Below are 16,972 nucleotides of genomic sequence, written 5' to 3'. Positions count from 1 at the left end.
CATTGCAATGGCTCCTGCCTTCCACCCTCTCTTTTTACTCTTTATACCACATACACACACATTATATACGCATACAGAAGTGTACATTGTGTGTGTGTAAAACTATAGGTATGCAACCTGAAGGGGGAGAATTTTATAACTTTTAGCTACAATGACAACAGGATTAGTAGGATATTTAATTTAAATAACTATTACACATGCACACAATTATATAGGCATGTGCTCATACACACTTCCTTGATGTTGAATCTCATAAATGACAATCTCAAATGGAATATTCCATTCCAGAAGATGCTGGTTGGATGTAACCTACATTAGATATTAGTTTCAAATTTTGGCACAAGGCCAGCAATTTGGAGGGGAGGGGTAAGTCAAACCCCTTATAATTTGAACTTATTTTATCACCCCCAAAAGGATGAAAGGCAAAGTCGACCTTGGTGGATTTTGAACTCAAAACAGGAAGATGAAATGCCACTAAATGTTTTACCCAGCATGCTAATGATTCTATTAGCTTGCTGCCTGACCTAGATTAAATATAAATTTAAATATCTGTATTTCCTATACAAAATACAGTTTATATCGCTGCTGTATCACATTTATCTACTAACAACAACCTTACGAAGGAGTTAGTCATGTGGTCTCTCTATAATAGTTACCATATTTCTCCTGTTTCCATTTGTCTTCTCCACCCACTATTCCTGGGAGGGTCATGGGTTTAGAGTCCTCAAACACCACCTCCTACGTCAGGTCCTATCAGAAACAATTGTCATTAGACTTTCTGGTTGGATTCTCAAGCATGGCAAATTGAGACCAAAGATATTATTCAACCATATAGTTCTTGATTTATCACTGTTGTTTAGCCCTAAATAATCTTTGACTGGATAAATCTATAATTAAAGATGTTTCAGCCATGATTATCCAGCATTTTTTGTCCTGATATAATGTGCCTATGATTGCATTATTCACTGTTTCCTTCGTATTTTTAAAATAATAGGATATGATTTGTGAGAAATTTGGCTTCTATTTCTAGCAGGCTCCAGTAAATAGTGTCTGTGTGCTTTCATTCCTCACAGAATTATTACATATTATATTTCAAATGAAATTTTTTTTATGCTTATTAATTGGTATTAATTTGCCTAAGACTATATATTGGGAAGATAAATTAGGCAGAAGTTATTAGAATTATTTCAATTTCTGTTAAAGCTGTATTAATTTCTTTTTAATTCAAAAATTGAAGTTTTTCACATAGAATCTCTTCTGCATAGCATATCATCTTCCATCTTCATGAGCAGACATCTGAAATACTCTCATATTTTCTGTTGTATTATTAGAATAATTAAGCCATCAAATAAGGATTTCTAATATAGGTACAAGGACACAATAGTTATTTTCAGGGAGTGGGTTATTGTTTGTTAAATCAATCACAGTACTTCATTGGTACTTATGTTATCAACATGATGAGAGGAAGATTCAATCATGGCAGGTTTTGAACTTCAGACTTAATGCAAGGAATTTTAGCTTTCACTCTATTGGTTCTGGCAATCTAATTTTTAACATTGGCACAAAGCCACATCTTTTGAGAGAAGTGGCATCAATTTAGTCAATCCCAGCATGACTGGTACTTTATTGATGCATGACAAGATTGAATGGTTTAAGTAGACCCTAATAATGGCATAATTAAATTTTGATTCTCAACATAGCTACTGCGCTTCAGATTTGTTGAGGAGAACATAGTTAATTATATTGACCCTATTACATGATTAGAAGTGTATCTTATCAACCCTGAAAGTGTGAATGACAAAGTTGACCACAGACTGAGTTTGACCTGAATTTGAACTCAGAACAAAAGGATTGTAACTTAGTCATGGAAGGAAAAAAAATTCACTTTTATACAATATCATTTGATATTTTTAATATCTAAATTGGTGTACGTAAATGATTAAGACATTTGAATCTCTAAAAAATGATTGTGGTAAATAAATTCTAAGGGTGACTTGCTAACATTGAAATGTTGAAGCCTACGAAAGCTTACAATAAAAGCAGTCCTATTGCACAGTATGTAATGTATCTTAAAATACTATCAAACAATAATTTCCAGTAACTCATCAGCATCATCATTTAACATCCATTTTTCATGCTGGCATGGGTTGGATGGTTTGACTGAGGTTTGGAGAGCCAGCAGCTGCACCAGGTTCCAATCTGATCTGGCAATGTTTCTACAGCTGGATGCCCTTCCTAATGCCAACCAGTCTGAGAGTGTAGTAGGTGCTTTTTACGTACCACCGGCATGGGAGCCAGTCAGGTGGGCCTGGCATCGATTGCGTTCAGATAGTGCTTTTTATGTGCCACTGTTACAAGAGCCAGTCAGGCAGACCTGGCATTGACCATATCTCCAAAGGTCCTCTGTGAGGCCCAATGTTCGAAGTTCATGCTTCACCACCTCATCCCATGTCTTCCTGGGTCTACCTCTTCCACAGGTTAGGGAGTGGTCCTTCCTCACACAGCTATCTTCATTCATACATAACACATGACCATACCAGCACAGACGCCTCTCTTGCACACCACATTTGATGCTTCTTATGCCCAACTTTTCTCTCAGGGCACTTACACTGTTATGTATGCACCATGACATTACACATCCAGCAGATCATACTAGCTTCATTTCTTTCAAGCCTATGCATGTCCTCAGCATTCATGGCCCATATTTCACTGCCATGTAGCATGGCAGTTCTCACACATGCATCATACAATCTACCTTTCACTCTGAGCGAGAAGTCCTTAGTTGCCAGCAGAGGTAGGAGCTCCCTGAACTTTGCCCAGGCTATTCTTACTCTAGTCACTACACTCTCAGAGCAGCTACCCCCACTACAGACTTGGTCGCCTAGGTAGTGGAAACTATTAACTACTTCTAATTTCTCCCACTTGCATGTGGTCATTTGAAATCCCACCAAATATTGCATTCTTCCTGACTGAAAGTCATTTGAAATAGTCCAGGCTGGTATATACAGACAGTCGCCACCCAAAATTTTCTTGAGATGTGCACATTAAGAGAAACCCTATTTATAGTTCTTTGAATAATATTTTTTTGGTATCTGTTAATGAAGAGTCTACTAATTAAGACAGCTAACAGTATTGCTAAACAATATAGTTTCTTGAGATTTCTGACTGATAATATAAGTCCCAGTGATCATATTAGATTGTTTTCTTGTGGGATAAAAAATATGTGAAGCTACTAATTTGTTTTATTTCAATGAATGGCAATGCCCCAGCATCGCTGCAGTCTAATGACTGAAACAAGTCGAAGAGAAAAAAAAACAAAACATTTTGATATCTTTAAAAGTCTTCAATTATCTTCCTTGTTACCATCATTGTTTTAAGTTTCATTGTTCCATGAAAGTTAGGGAACCTTTACACGGTTACATGACTTGCTAGAAGTTGCAGCCAAACTTCACCCAGATAACATTTGAGTTTAAGAAAAGGATATATTAGATAATGTAGTCCTACTTGCCCTTGAAAAGTCAGAATTGACACTGTTAGAATGCGTGTGATCATAAGTTAGCTCAATCAAAGCTGATGAAGGGCCAAGTAACAACAGTATGAGTTGAATCTGTTTGCAGTAAAGCCCACCTTTCTCACATCTGATCTGATATCCCTACTTTTTCCCTATATTTTTCTAGGTCTTTGGTCTATCTTACACAGCAATTACACACCACCTTTTCAACCAATATGCTTCATCCATCTATATAGCACATGTCCATATATGCACGGTTACCTCTCCTGCACATTATCATTTGATACTTTTAATATCCAGATGCATTAATACTTTTTCTACTCACTTGAGGAAACAAATGCCTCTATTGACCATATTTATTCCACTCTTTTGAATAGAAGTTCAGTTATATTCTGTTTGATGTTTAAACTCTCGATTTTTCTGACTGTATCATATCTAATGTATTTGATATTTCTGTCAAATGATGTAGAGAAGCAAGTGCCAGTTTCAAATGTTTCCTATTAGATACCCTTCAAAAGGTGTGTATGTATATATTATACAGAACTGTGATAGTGTTGCTAAATAACATAAATGTATGAATACATCAGCCAAATAGCCTTATCACAGCCTATTTATTTTCTTTTGATGTATCAGAAATGTTTGTTAAACAATTGACAAGCTTCCCTTGTTTCAATTTCCCTGCTTTAACTCATGACTTCTGGTAATTTTATTAAGTCTAAACAGAAAAATCTTTACAAATGATCTTTTATTGGCTCTCATTTAAGTTAATAAAAATGCTAATTCATAATTGCTTTTGAATATTCTTAACATTTATTTCTAGTTCACTTCCATGTTATGAAAATGTAATTAAGACTTAGAGATTTGGTTTTAAAATCATTCAAGGCATATTTGATATAATTTATATCTGTTGTTGGATTTCCAATGTAAAGCCTTTTCAGTGAAGAAATCAGGGCTGTCTTTGATAGTGAAATTTTGGGGGAATAATTTATATATTTGGCTTATAAATTTTCTAAAATGAATCATGCTGTTTTTAAAAATAAATGCATTGTGGTTTGTAAGTTTTCTTATTTCTGTCATTTGCTGGTTTGTATTTTGTCTTATTCTTTTACTACCATTACAACATTGAATTTAAAGGGGTTTTTTTTCTATATTTTGTGTGTGCCATTAACTATTTATGTCACTTCTTCTCCCCCGCTCTTAAGCTGCCTCTCTCCTCCTCTCTTTTACTCCTTCTCACCATCCCCTCTCACTTCCACTATTTTCTTCTCTTCTCTCTCCTCACCTCTTTCTGCTCTCTCTCCTCTCACCTCTTTCTCCTCCTCTCTTCTCTCTCTCCCATCACTCCTCTCTCTCTATCTTATCTATAAATAGAATTATTCAAACTTATGCTTTCTCCAAAATGATGTGAAGAAAACCTATTGTAAAAGGCCATTAAGGTATTGGAATTGTTAAAATGAGGAATACTTGATTAAAAAAAAATGCATTTTGAATGATTTTCCAAAAAAGTCATGTCTTTCTATTAGAATTTCCTCATTTTCTAACTTTAAAATGTTCCCTGAATGGAATGGAATCTATTCCAAAAATATTTTTCAAACCACACATTTAGAAATGTCAGTTTCTCGTTATCTTTATTTTTCTGTTTTACTAGTATTTCTCATTAATTTTACTCCTATATTTTTTCCCCTTTGGAATTTCTGATGTTAATTAACTTCTGATAAATTAGGCAGAAACATTGTTACGTAATGCTTTTTATTTTCTTTAATAATAGTAGTTTCAAATTGAGAAAACTCAAGGCAAATGTTTCACTGCAGATTAATTTACAAATAAGATGCAAGGAAATTTCTATTTTTGCTAATTTATTAGAATTCTATTTATTCTAGGTTTGCTCAATTAGGGTTGATGTAGGGCTTGAAAACAGGAGGTTAAAATGTCACCAGAGTTGGTATTCCTTTCTATAAATTATCAGTGTTCTAGATCAGACCAATCAATGATTTTACACTCCCTACCTTTTTCTTTTAATGTACTAATATCTTCTTAAAGGAGGTAAGGAAACAAAATCAGTATTTATACTAATTAATGGAAGATGAGTAAAAGTGTGATTAGTACTGAAAATTAGTTCACTATATTGTCTGTTGCTAACATATATGTTTTAACAAGCTCACTGGTTAATCACAACACCAGCGCCTGTTTTGGCACTATTTTTCTATATCTTACTGGTGGGGAGATGAGTCACTGCTATCTCTAGCAGTCAAACATTAACAAAGATCAAAGAAGGTTGAAATCATGTGATCTGGTGGTCTTGGTACTGGAGATGGTGGGGATTTATCTCTCCACTAGTGAAAAAAACAAGCATGCTTTTTGCACCAAAAGCCAATATGAGAGTTTCTCTCACATGGTATCTACCACAGTATAGTTTGTTCTATCAGAACATCCATGTTCAAGTGGAGATAATATCACCTCTCACTATATTGTCTGTATTTGTAAAAGGTAAACATCTTAAAATTGTGTCTGATGTAAGGAATAATTGTTAGGGTTCAGTGGTGGGAGTGAGTATGGTTGTCAATGTTTGTGTCTAGATAAGTTGGCAGTTGATGAGTTTTTAACATTAAAGTTATAACTTCTAGATTGAGAAAAAAGAAATTAAGGTTATGTTGCTGCATGGTCTATAACACTGATATCTGCATGTTAAATATCAGTGTAAAGCATTTACTGCAGGTAAAAAATTTACTTCATGTTGTCCACCATGCCATTAATACGAGGTCTGATCAATAAGTATCCGGATTATTGCCATAGTAACAAAGCTAAAGCACCCAGTGAAGCCCCTCGACAAAGATTGACCTTGAACTCTGCTGTGCATGTGCAGTAAGTTTTAATGTTCTAGCTTACTTCTGCTGTTTACACAGTGCTTGGAAGGAAGGTGTGTAGTGTGTGACCATCACATTGACCATGGCAAAAAGTTGTCAAGGCAATACTTGCTCAGAGGCCTAAGCAAAGTTGCAGAATATGTATGGAAAGGAATGTATGAGTCACACACAAGTGTATGATCGTTCAGACATTTCTAAGATGGTCAATAGGGACAAATGTTCTGGGAGACCCGAACCAGCAGAACTGAGAAAAACATTGCAGATGTGCGTGCAGCTGTGAGAGGAAAAATCATCGAATTGCCATCCATGAGTTATCAGAGGATGTACAGATTAGTTATGGTTCTGTTCAGTTCATTATTACTGAAGATTTGGGTATGAGTCACGTGTCTGCTGAGTTTTTGCTAAAACTGCTTTCAGTTTCAGTCTGAGATTGGCTTAAGTTCTTTGTCATTGATTACCTAGAAATTATTAGCACTGTTATGTCACCAAAGACTGGCCTTTGTATTTGCTTGTACTGCATTCATGGCAAATAAGCTGTTTGTTTCCTTCAAACTTCCTTAACTGCTGTTGGAGCATGAAAAATGATTTTTTTAAAAACATTGTATGCAAATGCAGTCAACTGTCTCAACCAAACAAGTTACATTACTAATGAAGAATTGAACTTCCTCTAAAATGTCATTTTGATATTAGTTTCTTTGAGTTCACACTTGAACCATAAGAAAGCACCTGAACCTTTTAATCTCTCTTAAATCCCTGAACTGCTGTGTTCTCTGTGAATTTAGCAAACCAACGTTGCAATTCATCAAATCTACTTCCAATAAGTCTGTTGTTTTTCACTGTGTAAATCCTTCTAAGAACTACACTTTAGTGTCTGACCTTATCATTTACATTTGTACTTTGCTACTTTGACATAGTTTTCTATTCATATTGCTTCAAATCAGATTTTCAATAGTTGAAGATGGAAGGATTAACAACTTCATCTACCTTATTCTTCAACTTGAGGTTAAATCTTCCAAGATTTTATACAATTTTTTTCCCTTTTCCTTTTACGATTTTACTTGAATTTTCAAAGAGCAAAAAAAAAAATAAATAAATAAACATACAAATTCAAATAAGTCTTATGGTTTGCTCATTCTTTTTTTATTATAATTCTGTCTTATAGGAATAGTTTTTCATATTTTATCCCCTCTTTCTTTAGCTTTTTGTCTCTTTCCCTCCTTTTCTTTCTCCCCTTTTTTCCTCGCTTTCTTTCTTCCCCAATCCTGTTTGTTGTCCTCTCCTATCTCTTTTTTTTTTTGCCCCCCCCCCCCTGTTAATTCCCCCCTCTCCTGTTCTTTTTCCTTTTTATTTGCCCACTTGCCTCCTTCTGTTTACCCTTTCCTGTTATTTATTTTTGCTATCTTTCTCCCATTTTTATCACTTCTGTTTCTCTCCCTATTTTCTTACCCCCTCTACCACACCCACTCTTTGCTCTCTTTCTCTCTCACTCCTTTTCCCCACTTCTCTCTTTTCTCCTGTTCTTCCTCTTTCTGCTTTCTCCCTTTTCCCCCTCTCTCTCTCCTCCCTCCATCTCTCTTTAATTTTATTTCCTTTCTGTTCCTTTTACATCAGCTCTCTTGCATGTTTTGCAAGAATTATTTAAATCATTGATATCAGCTTTTATTAACAATGATATTGAGGTTTTATAACAGTTGTAAACCTGCTAGCTGCAGTCAAGCATTCTCATACTTGATCTGGTTAATCTTAGTGCACAACCATGGTTCTTAAGCAATGGAGCTAAAAATATGTTTAGACAGACTGACTGTGTGTGTATGCTTCATGTTGAATGTTTCTTTTTGTAGTTCTGTCTGCTGTCATGCAACATAACTTCTTGCGTATTTCTGAAATATGTACAAGTTGTTATATAGCATTCTGTACACTAGCTAATCAATCTATATCTGACCTTCATAGAAAATCAATAATTCCTATCTATATCAATATTGATGAAAACTGAATTTTTCTTCATATCTTTTTCTCCACTTTCTATTCCTGCATGTTGACACCTTTGTGTAGAAACACCAAATCAAATTGCTCAGAATTTTTTTTTTTTTTTAACACTAACAAAATATATTATCACTAATTATTTTATGTCCAATTCCATTACTGTTTAAAATGATGTTGAATATAAAAATATTAAACAACATATGCTTCTTTTTGTATCTCATTTTCTTTTTGTGGGTGTTTATATGTGAAAATATTGACTTTGTTTTGATAAATACTTAACACTCTTCCACACTAGCAGTTTGTGAGGGTGTCACTTTTCACACACACATGCATAATCAGATTTAATTTGATGGCCTAGATAAAGACATTCAGATGGGCAAAAAGTATTAATTTAATAATTACTTGCTAAGTTTTATCAAACTTTTGCTCAAATTTTCATTGTTTTGATATTCGTCAACAGGAAGTGTCAAATAGCAGAAAAATAAAACATTTTCAATTAATGTAGATTCTTGATCCTGTGTTTGTTCTTATAAAAGTATAGTTTAAATATTTCTTTAGCAATTCTATAAGATAGTGAAATGTTCTCGTTGGAAGCAAATGAGTAGATTATGTGTGAGTGTGGGTGGGGTTTCCAAACAACCTCATGATGTTACCTATAGTAAATTATTTATCTTCTGAAATTGAACATGATACTTTTATATTACCATAATTTGTTAGGTTTTTCTCTCTTCTATTTTAAATAACATCTTCCCATTGAAGATGTGTCTGTGTTGTAATAGAATCTCAGTGTACTAAATGTCTTCATATGATTTTCAAAAATGTCTTGATATGCTATTTGATGAATGTCATTGCAATGAAAAGCTTCGAGTAATGGAATAGTAGTTAATTATGTATGTGTATAAAGAAATAGACATATGGCTATCCGGTTAAGGTGCTAGACTCTTGATCACAAAGTTATAAGTCTCATGACTATAACAATTGATTTATCCTTATCTTTTGGTTCAGCTAGCCTGACTGATAGCTAGTTTCACTTCTACTTAAGCAGTTATGAAGGAAGGACATTCAGTTGTTGAAACAGTTGCTCCAGCAAAAACCAACACACTCATGGATGAAAACAGCCAAAAAAAAACAAAAAAAAAACTTTTGTTTTATCAACACAATATATTGTAATTTGAGAATATCCATCAATTTACAATAACAACCTTACTGTATAATCATTTATTTCTTACTAACTATCACTCAACCTTTTCTTCATTCGAGTAATTGTTTAACTCTACATCATTAAGAGTCGACAAGGAGTCTCTCTACATGGACATTCAACTTGCTAGTAATAACAGTTAAATATCCTTTAGTTAACACCATACCATCTTAAAGGAAAGACACTGTGGATTATATAGTCTGGGGTACACTATCGTTTAAAAGAAAAGTTAGTTGGTCACATTTAAAACACTTTGATCATGGACCTTTTTCCTCCAGAGCCAACCTGGGGCTAAAGAACAATTATACTTCTGTCATAGTAATTCAGTTTTAATATTAATTACCCAAGTAAATTATAGAAACATTTCAGACCTATACATATGTTCAGGTACATGCATGTGTATGTCAGCACAAGTTATTGGCAAATGAATCCCTTTGTGTTTGGAAGCAGCAGTTGAGAAGTTGGGCTGGTGTAGAAGTAAATATCTTGCAAGAAAATATATGTTACATTCTTTTATATTACTGGTTTCAGTCACTGGACTTCAATCATACTGAGGTGTCATCAAAGGCTTAGTTGATCATATTGCCCCTCCCCTAGTACTTATTTTATTGATCTATATATTTTGAATTGTGAAGTTTGGCATTGTTTTCATACAATGCTGCTTCTTTAAACAATACTGGTTTTGGAGTAAATACAAACATGTATATACATGACTCTTAAAGTGTCAATAGCTGTGGTAGGACACTAGCCAAGATGCTGTGCAGTGGGATCAAACCCAGAACCACTTACTTGCAAAGGAAATTCATCTGCTGTACAACCATGTCAGTAATTCTGCCACAACTGTCAGATATTATAATTGCTTGTTTGCAATAATACTGTTCAAATGTAAATAATCTTTAGAAATCATTCAAGCTTTTAATTTTGTCATTTTCTTCTCTTAAGAGCATAGTATTTGAAGCATCAAAAATTATTAATAGTCATGATGGGGTTAAGAGAGAGGAGACAAGATGACTGATGAGCAGCCAGTAAGTTTTGAATAGCAGAATTCCATTTAGGAGAAAGAGAGGACAGAGCATAACCTAACAGGAACTGGAGTGGTTGATGTTTAACCCTAGGTCAATATTGATAAAGTAGTTTTGTGTTCAAAGTTGGTTCAACCAAGACTGTCTTTTTATATATCAGGACTACATTTTCTAGTGTATCTTTCCATTTTATGATAGTTAAGTGTCAATAGATTTTACTTCCTATTTCTAATTGGTTGAGTGATAATGTACAAGTTCTTTCTTTAGAGTTGTTTAACCCCAAATCAGCCCTGATTCAGCAGATCTATGATCAATCATTCCAGTCATAAATGGCTCATTCCACCCCCACCCCTCCGCCAAATTTTTTTCACTTGTGACAAGATTATCCAATGTGTCCTCCTTTTTTAAGATGGTAGGATGAGATTTGACTGCTATTTTTTGTAGGTTGAGTGACTGTATAGGGGTTCTTACATTGGATTGTGACTCATTATGGTTATTAGCTATACATGTAGTTATTTAGAACAATAGATAGCATGTCATCTTTATCGCTTAAAAGTCAGTGACTAAAACTTGTCTATCTTAATCAGTAAAGTGATAAAGCTGGTCTTTTGCCATGTTCTGTTTCTAGTAATTATAATTTTAATGGTAACTTTGACCAGTTATCTTTGAAATAATGTTTTGTTTTTTGTTTGTTTATTATTTTTTCAAGACTCCATAGAGTTGTTTGTTTGTAGGTCATTTTGTTTTTTGTGGCAGAAAATGTGGAGTCATTCATGAAGTTTAGAATATTTAATTTTAATCTTATATTTAATTTGCAAGTAAGGCAGTAAACTGGTAGAATCATTTGTGCACTAGGCAAAATGCTTAGTAGCATTTTTGTCCATCTTTACATTCTGAGTTCAAATTCTACCAAGGTTGATTTTAGCTTTCATTCCTTTTGGGGTATATAAAATAAGTACCAGTTGAGCACTGGGGTTGATAAAATCGACTTTCTCCCTCCCTCAAAATTTCTGGCCTTGTGGCAAAATTTGAAGCCAACATTTAATTTGCAAGTAGCTAAGACAGTATATGCTCTAAATAAAAAAAAATGTAAAATTATTTTTGGGCTCTCTTTCTCTTTCTCGCTTATGAGTTCAAATTCTGCAAGGTGTTTGATTTTGTCATTCTTTCTAGACAAAAAAATAAAATAAAGAATAACCAATAATATACTTGGATTAATCAGTTGTCTGCATCACTACTAAGCTTAGCTCTGTTATGTTTTGTAAGTATACCAATATTTACTCACTGTTTATGTAAAGATATTGCACATATTATGCAATTAACTATTTTTTTTTTCATACTTTGCTACTTGCATTTATTTATTTTATCATAGATTTGAATAATTCATTCAGCTTTGATCTGCTCAGAATAACTAAAACAAAAACTGAGACAAGACAAGCTAATGACTGATTTGGAATGCAATTCAAAATATTAATATTTTAGTCATTCAGTATTGCATATGTCTTTTACTGTCATTTACTCTTTAAAATTCCTTTCAGCCATATATATATATATAGTTTTACTAATGCAGTGTCATCTGTCTTTGTTTTATGTTTGCTTGTTTGTTTATTTTTTCTCACATCAAATATTTTCTTATGTAGTTTTACCTATATAGTCTTGTTTGTTTATTTTCTTATTTAGACATGGAAATTGGTTTGTGATGCGCTCTATAGCTTTTCCAGTTCCTACTAGTTAATGTTCGTTTTGGATCTTTAGTTGTCAATGATTGAAAGAAGAGAAAATAAGCATGGGGAGAGTATTGCAGAGAAGGTTTGTGAGTGAAGTGCTTAATGCATAATCAGTGGGGTGACAGGAGAATGTATGTTTGATTGGAGGTGCTATGTTGTTAGAAAGTTCAGAAGATGAGTAAAGATTATTACGATAATGATTGAGAAAGCAGGGAGGATGCACTTCACAAATGGGCAATATGTACAGTCTGTCTTTAATTATTTCTGTTCAACTAGCTTTGTTACACTTCCAAGATCACTCCCATTCACACTCTTGCAAGTACTCTGTCATACGTGCTCATATTCACACTCTGGTGTACACACACATACATCCACACTTTAGCCTGAATACACACACAGACCTTTGCACTTTGGCATGCATACATGCACTTGGACTCAGCTACATAGACACATTCTCTTGCTGGCACATCTATATGCACAGTTGTGCATTTACACGTGCCAGCATATTTACCTGCATGCTGACACATTTTCACACATACTGGTACACTTTCTGTAACGCTCACTCACTACCTTTCTTAGCTTTTAACTAACTAGTTTGCATATTGGGTTGTTATATTGGCATGAGTCCACACACTTGTAAGGAAATGTCTTGACAGTTGAATCAACTATGTTATACGATTTATCAACTCTGGAAGATGAAAGGCTATGTTAGTTTGGATAGAATTTGAATGTAGAATGTTGAGTCAAAACTAAATACTCTACTGTTGACTTTGCTGTTTACTTGGTGCAATTTTGTGTAGTTTTTAAAGAAAAATATTATCTTTAAGCTTAATTAGCTATATTGTCATTAGATTTTACTGTTAACAAATGTCAGCACATCTTTTTTCTTTTTTTTTTTTGTAGATTGCATATCTTGTTCTTAATTATTGCAATTGTTAGTTTTCAAGAACAAATAGTTTAACCCATTCATTCCAACATGTAAATGATATTTAGCTGTAAATCTTACTAAAAACTTAATACTGAAAAATTATTATTAGCATTAACATCTCTATTAATGACCAGTGGTCTATAATTTTTTTTTCATTATTTTGACTTGAAATGTTCAATGAATATTTTAATTTGTGGGTGATATGTATAACCATGCAATTTATATAGGTAAAAATAAAATGTTATTTGTTTATCATTTTAACATTTCTTTCTTCTCTGTGCTGCCATGAGTCGGCCATGTCTGTACAACAAGTTTGTTTTTTTTGTGTCTTATGCTGCTTATACAAAACCAGTCATCAATAAAGCCCAATACATAGAATTGGTTTTGCCACTTGATATATGATTATATACAATTTTATTCTAAAAAATATACTGTCATTTATTTTGTTCTTTTTATGTAATTTCTTGCTTCCTTGGCTGATTTTGTTGTATTGATCAATATGAAGACATCTGAATGAGAAACTAAACATATAAACTAGGGGAATGTCTGGGAGGGCAGGGTCTGCTAATGCTTCTATTGCTGCAAGACTTCTTTTTCTTTTCTTTTCTTTTTCTCTGTTTCTGTTTTTTTCTTATTGCTTTCCTCTTTAAGCTATCTATAGATGTATATCAGCATTCTGCATCTGACAGCAACAATGTTTTACACATGCTGCATTATCCTTTGGATGAGACTTATTTCCTATTCAGTCTTTGATCGACCCAGTTTCTTAAATACAAAAATAAGAAGCAAAAAACTGTGACTATTTATAAAGTACATTCACATCCATACTGTCTTCATTTATTATTTAACTTCTATTTGTACATTGTGTTGAAGTATGTAGATTTATTCCCTGTTAGTTTTTTTAAACAAGTAAATATTCTTATGTACAATATCTCTACAATTATTGTCCACTTTTTATTTTTACTGATATCATACACTTTCCTTCTGAAGTCTGTTTCAATACTTCTATTTCTTTCACACACAAATATTCAGCTCATTCTAGAAACTGTGCACTATAAAATCATCTCTTGACATGTTTTTCTTTTTTTTTTTCCTTCTCTTCAGCTGCAGAGAATTAATTTCTATTAAAATTTTCAATATCTCATTCAGGGTTATTTCCCATTTTATAAACATCTAACTAAACCTATTATACAGAAACATATGCAAAACTATTTTCTAATTATTGATGGATGGTAATCTAGTAATAGTATTAACTTGGAATAGCTTTAATTTCTGTCAGTACTAATCTGGTTAGTCAAACCAAGTTAATCCAAACCCACAAACGCAAAACAGGTGGCTACATGCTGATAACAGATATATCAAATTAAAATTTAAACAGATATTTCCAAAATAGTTTTTTTTTCTTACCTGAGATACCAAGATATATGTGTGTGTGTGTGTGCAGAGGTATAGTTGTGTGATTAATAAGTTTGTATTGTAAATATGTGGTTTTGTGTTGAATATTAACCTGAGTGAAATTTGGTAGACAGAAACTGTAGAAAAGCCCATTGTGTGTGTGTGTGTGTATGACACACACACACATATATGCACACATGCCTCATATGGACTCCTCTGAATGCATCTCAGTTTTTCTAAATTGAAGTATAACTCAGAAGAAAGGTTTGACAAATAATTATAGACAATTATAATTCAGTGTTGTGACAGGTATGTTTGTGTTGGTGTAAAAACAGGATGGTTAAAAATATTGCTTGGCATCTGAACAAATGTGTAGCCATAAAATAAGTACCTAAGTCTTTCTGATAAATAATAACTCTTGAAAGCAGTGCCCCAAGATGACCACAATCCAATGATTGAAGTTAGAAAAAGAAAATATGGTGTCCCAGTTTAATTCCTACTTGGTTTTTCTGTATAGGTAATACTAAGGAAGGCAAAGTTAACCTGTCTTTCCATCTATTTTGAAGTAGCATTTTTATGTACACACCTGCACCTTTGTGTGTGTGTGTGTGTGTGTGTGTGTACACACACATACAATATGTATGTGTTAGGGTTAATCTGATACCTGGTTCAATACCACCACCTACCCTTGGGCATCTTTAGGTACAGTGGACATTGTTGCAAACATTTTAGCTAGGTTTTCTGCCTATAATATTTTATGAAAAATTAATTTTGTCTAATCTGCAACATCTAAAAAAAAAATATACCATGTAGAATATTCGTAAATATTTTAAAATTTCAAATGAAAAGGGATTAAAAAAATATCTAGATGTTTAGGCTTTGATATGTAATTATTATTTTTTTTTAATTAGAACTGCAATATCAAATTACAAGTAGTCTGTTTTGCTTTACTTGTTATTCAGGTCATAGATTCATTTTCAATTATCTTAAATCCACTTCCTTATAATGATTTTAAGATTTTCTGTGTGCTTTTAATTTATAATTAATTTTGCTGTTAAATGATCATTGGTGTATTTTATAGAAATTTTGTTATACTAGCACATAAGTCTCCAATATTTTTATGTTTAGCTTATGGTTTTGTGCTAGCATCAAATATGTATTTTCAGTTCTCATTTTTACTCTCTTTGAAATCTTACCAATACTTTCATATATCACTTGATGCTATTATTTCCATCCACACAGCCTTACCATATCTGTAAGTCATATTTAGTAGATACTCTCTCTCTTAAATTTGTTCGTCTACAACTGTTACTAAGTTTTGCTTCTAAATATGTATCATCCATAATTATATATTCTTGAAATAGTCCCCCTCCCACTTCCTTTGTAAGTTTTAAAATTTCAACATCGCTCTCTCATCTGCTCTGGTCTGGTTTTCAAATGAAATTATACTTTGGGCAAAACATTCCAAGTTTTGGAGAAATTATGAAAAATATCAATTTATATTTCATTTTAAGACTCAGTCAATTGAAATTTGCAAAAAAAAAGAAAAAAAAACTTTGTTAAAAATTTGTAAAGATTTAATTACTTTGAAATCCATGGTGTCTTGCATCACTTGCTACAGGCAGAATTTGTCTTAAATACCGACTTTATTTATATATTGGTTGCACATCAACAATGTAGTATATTTTATTTATTCAATATTAAAAAAAAAGTATGTTATTAATATAAGCATAATTCATGTCTTCCCTGTACTACTGAACATAGTAAACATTATTATATGAGAGATAGAGAGAATGGGAAACAATCTACCTTTCACTTTTAGTGATTTTGTGTTGTAAATGTTTTCTCAAGTGGGTTTCATGAAATCTACTGAATTAATGGATAGGTTAGAATGTAATGTGAAATGGAGATGTAAGACATTTAGCTGCTGTCCACTTATCTATGAGTTTGTTGTTATTGATGTACTAGCCACAGTGAAAACATTGTAATTCAGATTGTAACAATGAAAGGGTTTTTCACAGGTTAACTAATGGTTTATTATTGTGATGACTATCACAGAGGACAGTGTCCATCAAGTTAACTTGATCATACATTTAAATGTATGCTGTATAAAATGACTGTCATACAGGTCCAAACAATAATATTGATCAATGTCAGGATCAGGTGTAAACTTGACAGAGAAACAATTAGTTGACAGTTGAAGTATCTAGGTCAGTGGTTCTCAGCCATTCATAGCTCAGTGACCCCTTTCACATTTTGCAGCATAAAAAATAGTCTAATCAAGCAAAAGCCAACCCAACACAATGGTGTATTATTGTCTCCCCTCCCCCCAGCATTTGGCCTT

The 16,972-nt window shown here is 33.1% G+C and overlaps 1 protein-coding gene across 4 annotated transcripts in view; it reads left to right on the top strand.

Moving 5' to 3' along the window:
- The window catches only part of LOC115219720 (sodium- and chloride-dependent taurine transporter), a 260,954-nt gene that overhangs the window by 201,214 nt on the left and 42,768 nt on the right, over positions 1–16,972 (top strand). The gene's annotated exons all lie outside the window — the stretch shown is intronic.

The sequence above is a fragment of the Octopus sinensis genome, linkage group LG15 (assembly GCF_006345805.1).
Source record: "Octopus sinensis linkage group LG15, ASM634580v1, whole genome shotgun sequence".
Taxonomy (NCBI): domain Eukaryota; kingdom Metazoa; phylum Mollusca; class Cephalopoda; order Octopoda; family Octopodidae; genus Octopus; species Octopus sinensis.
The sequence above is the reverse complement of the archived record's forward strand: the minus strand, read 5'-3'. Positions and strand labels throughout refer to the sequence as shown.